This window comes from Pelophylax lessonae (assembly GCF_965119305.1).
Source record: "Pelophylax lessonae genome assembly, chromosome: 1".
Lineage (NCBI taxonomy): Eukaryota > Metazoa > Chordata > Amphibia > Anura > Ranidae > Pelophylax > Pelophylax lessonae.
In genome coordinates, this window is record NC_138768.1 from 103,772,349 (window position 1) to 103,778,348 (window position 6,000).

Below are 6,000 nucleotides of genomic sequence, written 5' to 3' on the forward strand. Positions count from 1 at the left end.
AAACGGTTGAGAAAGGCTTCTCTGGATGCTCACTTCCTGCTGTCTTACAGTGCCCTGGTCACAGATGGCATGAACTCATCCTGCTCAATTATCAGTTTGTGGGTATCTCTTGTGGGTTTCTCCTCACTTGTATACCAAGAATGGTGGATCAGAGGAGCAAAACCAGCAGTCCTGAGGAATTTGCCAGCTTTCAATCCCCTAAAAGCCCAAGGTCTTGCAGTGTTTCTGTAAGGGACCTGGCGCCAATAACCCAGACCACTGTCCCCAGTCTGAGTCAAAACACTCCTAAAAGTCTTCCATAACCTGTTCAGGGGTAACTCCCGCCTCCATTTTTAAGTGAAATTTTACTCTCCTAATCAACATTGATTATTTTTAATCTTAATGCTGCTATATCATTAAATAATTTTTGCATTTCTTCAGTTACTGCCTGGTTTTCTGCCTAGGCAAATTATGTCATACATCCCAGTCTTCAGGAGAGGAGGAGGGTTTTTTCTAAGCACAGTCTCCTGCATATGCATAATTGAGCTAAGGGCAGGAAGTAAATGATTTGTTTGATCATACTCAAAATGGCCAAGGCCAGAAATGCTAGGGGGTGCTTTTCAAAGTGATTTCTCAACAAAAAGCATGGAGACATGGATGGATAGGGGATTTTGCTTTTGAATTTTGGTTTGTGGTGCTCAGGTGCAGTAAAGATCCGCTTTAACGAGGAATCCTCTGCAAGTGATGGGCCGAACACCCCCCAGTTCGGTTCGCATCAGAACATCTCGAACAGGGGAAAAGTTATAGCGAACATTCGAAACCTATTAAAGTCTATTGGACATGCACATGAAAAATCAAAAGTCCTCATTTTAAAGGCTTATAAGTAAGTTATTGCTCTAAAAAGTGTATGGGAACCCGGGAACAGCACTGTGGGGACATGCACCAATGCAAAAAAAACATGTTTCTCTTACGTCCTCTGACAGTCACAGCCCAGTCCAATCAGCTTTCACTATTGGGTAATGGCAATCTCCGCAGGAGTAGTTAGGCAGTGAAAAAGTTAACACAACCAGACTTTTACACTTGACCCACCCCTAGGGGCTGTCCCACATACATTACCCTGCTCACCTCATCTTATGCTCTGTTTTTTGCTGCCTAGCTTCAGGAGAACGGCCTTCTTTTGAGAATATCGGGGAGATAGCTTTGCCTGTGTTGTCCCAGAAAGTTGCCTTTCTGGTAGCTGTCACTTCTGCCCACAGAGTGTCTGAATTTGCGGCGTTATCTTGTCCGCCTCATCTGATTGTTCATAGAGATAAAGTGGTCCTGCGACCAAATACGTTTTTTCTTTCCAAGGTGGTATCTGCCTTCCATCCTAACGAAGATATTGTTTTACCTTCGCTTTGTGTGAAGCCCAAACATCCCAAGAAATTTGCCTTGCATTCCTTGGATGCGGTCAGGATTTACCTGGCTGCAACGGAGTCCTTTCGGAAGTCGCATTCCCAGTTTGTCCTTCCCGAGGGACCTCGGAAGGGTTTGGCTGCGTCCGCTGCAACCATTTCAAAATGGATCAGGCAGGATGTTGTTCAGGCCTATTCGCTCAAGGGTCAGGTGCCTCCTTTCCCTGTGAGGGAACATTCTACGAGGGCTATCAGTGCCTCTTGGGCTTTTTGCCATCAGGCTTCTGTGGCTCAGGTATGCAAAGCAGCGACTTGGTTGTCGGTACACACTTTCACTAAAGCTTGTAAACCTGACGTGATGGCATCTTCAGATGATTCCTTTGGCAGCAAAGTTTTAAGTGCGGCAGTTTGAAGAGATGTTTTTTTATCTCTTTTACTGGGGGTTTTTTGGTACGGGGTTTAGCTCCTGTTGAGCTTTTGTTGCCCTGTTGGCTCAGTGGAGTTTCTTTTCCCCTGGCCCGGTTGACACGTTGCCTTTTTTTCTAGTAGGTTGCGTCTTCCCACCCCTCAAATCTGCACTGCTTTGGGACGTCCCAATAGTGAAGGCTGATTGGACTGGGCTGTGACTGTCAGAGGACGCAAGAGAAAATAGAGTTTTTGTAAGAACTTACCGTAAAACTCTTTTTTTCTGTCTGAGTCCTCTGACAGTCGCAGCCCCCCGCCCTTCTGAATTTTTTCTTGGGGTTGATGCCTTCTGCTACTGCTTGCTACAAAATGAGAGCATGGGATGAGGTGAGCAAGGTAATGTATGTGGGACAGCCCTTAGGGGTGTGTCAAGTGCAAAAGTATGGTTGTATTAACTTTTTCACTGCCTAGCTACTCCTGCGAAGTTTGCTATTACCCAATAGTGAAGGCTGATTGGACTGGGCTGTAACTGTCAGGACTTGGAGAAAAGAGTTTTATGGTAAGTTCTTACAAAAACTCTATTTCTCTTACGTCCTCCGACAGTCGCCGCCTCTTCATATTCGTCACATATGGGGTATTAGACTTTGCTCCGAAGGAGTAGCTAGGCAACAGAATATGTTAACATTAAAGCTTTTAACATATCCCACCCTCAAGGGGTGGTCCCCTCAGTCAATACCCTCCTACTTCCTGCAACCATATCTCAGTTTCAATGTCTAGCTTGTCAGGAGTGGCTGGCTCTCTCTGTGCTGGGGCTTTGTGCCCCAGACTCTTTCTTCTTTTTTGATTTTTTGTTTGAGTTTTCTCTCTACCTTTACTTAGCTGTTCTTTTTGTCAGCGTTAGTTCTTCGGATGAAGAGGATCATGCGGGCTGGGTCTCGGGCTGATCCCCCCTGGTCGTGGGTCAGTGGCTTCCCAGCCTGCCATCGAGCGTTCAACCAGGTAACGCTCCTGGCACAGTGAACGACCCATCCCTGTTCGGTGCAGGGATGATTGGTGAGGTGGCTACCTCACTGGACGCTGTGCGGTTTCTTAACCCCCATTCTGTGCGTCTTGTATGCGACTCTCCCTGCCTCATGTGCAGCGGCTTGTTCGCCTGTGCAGGTCCCCCACGCCATTGTGAGGTAAGTGTATCTATGTGGGGACCTGTCTGTCTGGGGGGGTGTCAGTCTGGGACTGTGTAACCTGCCTCTGTTCACACTGTTTGTCTCCCTATCACTCGGCTGCATGCTGTGGGCTGCAAGGGGGGGGGGGGGAGCTGTGTGACACTATGTGTGTCAGCCTTGTCAGTGTGAGCAGCTGTGGGGCATGTTTGGGCACTATACAGCGATCGCTGCGGCGATCTGACATGTTTTTTTATAATGACATGTGTGCATTACTGTACTGTGGGGCGGCGGTTTCGGCGCCAAACGGCGCCATTTTGCCTGCACTCGCTCCGGCCACATGTTCTACATGCATGGCGGCCATTTTCTTGTAGCCTCCCATAGGCTTTCATAGAGCGCCCTGGCAGCATCACTTCCTCTTCTCCAGGAACACCGATCGAGGCAGCAGCAGTGGCGAGGGTCTCCTCAGGTTATATCCTTCCTATCCATTGCCTGTGTCAGTTTTATTGTCCCTGTGGGGGTCTCATTGTGCTTGTGTGTGGTGCGGTGGGCTGCGCTCGCCGCGCTTGTTAAAGGGGCAGTTAACCCTTTATTATCCGGCATTTGTAATAGGGGCAATGGATTCTCAGGAGGGCAAATTTCCTACCGCCTTGGTGGAAAGCCAGGGGACCGCTGTTTCCCCCCCCCCAGGGGGGGATTTAGCCACTATTGTGGCTGGCCTTGCTGCTCAGGTGCAGATGCTGGTGGCTGCTCAATCTACTAAAAGACCCAGAGTTTCTCTTTCCTCTGATTCTGAGGGTGAAGGTGATGGGGCTGTTATGGCGGGGGCCTCCTTATCGGGGTCCCGCTCCTCCCTGGATCTAGTGGGGTCCGAGGTGGAGGCTGAAGTTGAAGGGGTTGATAATTCTCCCCCTGGCTCGCCTGAAGAGCTCGCAATCATGGATGAATTGATTGCTTCCATAAAACAAACGCTGCGTTTGCAGGATGAAGTGTGTCCCCCCCGCTGCCTTGGCGGCTTATGGGACGCAGAGAAAACGCAGGACGCCGCAGGTTTTTCCCTGCAATGATGATTTTCAGCGCGCTGTTAAGGAACAATGGCGCAATCTGCGCAAACCTTTTGCTGTACCAAGTAGGTTCAAGCTGCGTTATCCTTTCTCGCCTTCCACTGATGAAAGGTGGTGTGTACCACCCCCAGTGGATCACGCAATTGCGGTTTTAAACAAATCCACTGCGATTCTTGCAGAGAATTCCCCTGTGTTCCGTGATGCCACGGATAGGAGATTGGAGTCTCTTGCCCGTCATACTTATTCTGTTACGGGTTCTATGCTTAAGGCTCTGTTTGCCTCTCTCATGGCGGCCCAGGCGGTCGCAAGTTGGACGCAGATGCTTAGGCGCGTCCTAGTGGCCGATTCGGCCTCGCCGGCGACCCTGGATATGGTGGATCAAATCCACCAGGGTGTCATGTATCTGTGTGATGCGGACTTGGACCTAGTCCCGTTGGCTGCACGTGTGCACAGCGTGGCGGTGTTGTCTCGCCGTCTGGTTTGGTTGAAATGTTGGTCGGTGGACCAGTCTTCACGTAAGACCTTAGCCAATCTGCCTTATGATGGGTCTCGCCTTTTTGGGGAGTCCTTGGATGTGTTGATTAAGGGGATCACCGGAGGTAAGAGCACTCTCTTACCCCATTTCCCCAAGGCTAAGGGGGCTTCTGGGAAGAAGCATGCTAATTTTCGGCCCCCTCAGGGGTCCTTTCGTGCCTTTCGGTCGCACTACAAGGGCAAACCGTTCAAAGGTCAAGGCTCTCAGAAGAAGCCCTGGTCTGGTAAACAGAAGTCCGGTCAATCCGGATCCGCAGCCCATAACAGTGCGGCCTGAAGGGGCGCCCTCACCCAGTTTTGGGGTGGGGGGACGCTTGCTCGGTTTTCTTCAACCCTGGTTGGCCCGCGTGCGGGACAGATGGGTTCAGGAGATCGTTCGATCTGGTTACAAGATCGAGTTTCTCTCTCGGCCGGAGAGCAGATTTTTTCCCTCAAATCTTCAACTGTCTCCAGAGCGTTTACGGGACCTGCACCTGGCGGTGCGGGACCTGCGGGCTCAGGGAGTGGTGGTTCCGGTGCCTCATCGGGACAGATTTCGGGGGTTTTATTCCAATCTGTTCACCGTGCCCAGAAAGGAGGGCAAGGTTCGTCCAATTCTGGACTTGAAGGATCTGAACCGCTCTGTGCGGGTTCGCAAGTTCCGCATTGAATCCCTGCGGTCGGTGGTGGCTGCCCTGGTTCCGGGGGAATTCATGGCCTCCATCGATTTGAAGGATGCGTATCTTCACATCCCCATTTTCGAGGGTCACCAGAGGTACCTTCGATTTGCCATTGCGGTGGATCACTACCAGTTCGTGGCGTTACCATTTGGTCTCACCTCGGCTCCGCGGGTCTTCACCAAGGTGCTTGCACCGGTTCTGGCATTATTGAGGGCCCAGGGCATTTCTGTCCTGGGGTATCTGGACGACATTCTGGTTCGGTCTGCGACCAGCCAGGGTCTGGAGAAGGACCTGTCTGTCACGATGCAAACTCTGCAGGAGTTTGGTTGGACGATAAATTTTCCAAAGTCGACACTGAGTCCGTCGGTTCGTCTTCCCTACCTGGGAATGATTCTGGACTCGGTGCAGGCGAAGGTCTTCCTGCCGGAAGACAAACTCAGAACTCTTCAGGAGGACGTCAGGTCCCTCAGGGACGTTCCGCACTCGTCTCTGCGGACGTGCATGAGATGTCTGGGATTGATGGTCTCGGCCTTCGAGGCGATTCCCTTCGCCCAGTTTCACACGCGGGGTCTCCAAGCGGAGATCCTGTCCATGTGGGACGGGCGACCTCAATCTCTGGATCTTCAAATATCGTTGAGTCATCGCACCAGAAGAGACCTTCTGTGGTGGCTCCAGTCCCCGATGGTGTCCGGGGGCAAGTCGTTTCGTCCTATCTCGTGGACGGTAATCACCACGGATGCCAGCCTGTCGGGCTGGGGTGGTGTTATGGGTGTTCTGTCCGCCCAGGGAACTTGGTCGGAGGGGG